Source organism: Hipposideros armiger, unplaced genomic scaffold, assembly GCF_001890085.2.
Source record: "Hipposideros armiger isolate ML-2016 unplaced genomic scaffold, ASM189008v1 scaffold_672, whole genome shotgun sequence".
Classification (NCBI taxonomy): domain Eukaryota; kingdom Metazoa; phylum Chordata; class Mammalia; order Chiroptera; family Hipposideridae; genus Hipposideros; species Hipposideros armiger.
The window spans coordinates 32,629-34,637 of NW_017732022.1; positions in this window are offsets into that span (position 1 = coordinate 32,629).

Here is a 2,009-nt window from a genome sequence, read left to right on the forward strand (position 1 = left end):
TTTTATTTTTTGTGGTGAGAACACGTGATCTACTCTTTTAGCAACTTCAAGTACACAGTACAGTATCATTAACTATAGTCATGATGCTGTATATTAGATTCCCTAGAACTTAGTTCATCCTGCATTACTGAAAGTTTATGCCCGTTAACCAATATCTCCCCATTTCTACCATTCTGCTTTTTTTTTTTAAGATTTTATTGGGGATTTGGGGGAGGGAAACACAGTTGGGGTGTCAGGGAAGAGGAACAGACAAGTTGCTGTCCTTTTGTTCCTCAGTCTAGTTGTGGAGGACATTGCTTCACTGGCCCATGTTGGTATTATCATTGCGCTCTTCCTGCGTGAGGCAGTCACTTGCTGGTCATTGGACGGCTGCTCAGGTGGCTCATGGCAGCCCCCGAAAGCTCACACCTGCTGCTGGCCAGCCCCACTGCAGCCTACGGTGTCACTGGCGACTCACGGCAGCCTAACTCCAGGTCGAGCTGTTGTTCACCATCTTAGCTGTAGAGGGCGCAATGTCACTAGCCCGCNTTTTTTCACTGTAGATATTCTTTCCTCTCCAGAGAAAAGCACTTTTTAAAAATAATTTTTATTCTCATTTTTACATGCTATTACATATTCCCTTAAACAGCATACACTGTTTTGTGTGTGTGTGTGTGTGTGTGTGTGTGTGTGTGTGTGTGTGTGTGTGTGTTTAAACTTTATTTAGATAGTATCATGCTTGGAGGCATCATTATGACCCATACCTTTTCGTCATTTAATACTGTGTTTCTGAGAAATATCCATGTTGTTATATGTAGCTCTAATTCATTTATTTTACCTGCTGATTAGTATTTCATTAGAGTATATTACCACATACATCTATCCATTTTCCTGTTGAAGAACATTTAAGAAGCTTGCAAATTTTACTGTTTCCAAGGATGCTGCGACAGTAAGGCACATTACTCCTTGGAATATATTTGAGAACTTTCCTATTATAAATATGTAGAATTGGAATTGTTGTATCTTATCTACGGCATTTTCAACTTTATCAAATGATGCAAAATTGCTCTCTGAAGTGATTTTAACACTTATGAACCTAGTAGCCACATTTAAGTTCTCGTCTCCCCAATGTGCTAGCTTAAAATTGCTGTTTTTTGTTATAGTTGGGTTTTTTGTTTGTTTTAATAAGGTTAAGAAAACTGATGTGAAAAACTGCTGTCTGAGCATAGTGTCTTGAAAGAAGAGACTTTGAGAGATGATTAATTTATTTAATGTTTATTGTTAAGCTCTGTTCTTGATCAGCTTATAAGCTCTATCTTTCTAGAAAATTATATTTCAAATTTGTTGACAACCTTTTACATACCTAAGTTTTGTTTTGTTTTTCATTTCTAATATTCCTTAGTTTCAGCTTTTCTCTTTTTCTATAAGTGTTGTTGGAGATATATTGCTTTTATTAGTTAAAATTTCTTTTCGTGTTTTTTTCTTTGTTTTCTATATAGCAATTTCTTAGTTCTCATTTCTTATTTCATCTTACCCTCATTTTGTGAATTTATTTCCTTGTTCTTATTCTAGCATGTTGAATTGAACACAACTCATTTATTATTTTTATTTTTTTGTACATTTGCTTTTTAAAATATTTAATTTGAAGATTTTTATTAAAATGTAGCTAATATAAAATATTATTAGTACATCATAGGTATTCAATAGTACCCACCTCGTACTATACATAATTATTACATATATTGATTATATTCCCTGTGCTAAAGAAGCCATCACCATAAGTCCAGCCACCATCTGACGCTGTACCATGCTATCACAATATTATTGACTATATTTCCTATGATATATATTACATCCCCAGGACTTATTTGTTTTATACCTGGAACTTTGAACTTCATATTCCCCTTTATATTTTTCCCCCCTTTAAAATTTTTTCAATTGTAGCTGACATTCAATACAATTTTATATTAATTTCAGGTGTACAGCATAGTGGTTAGATATTTTTATAATTCATGACCAGCCTGTTCCAT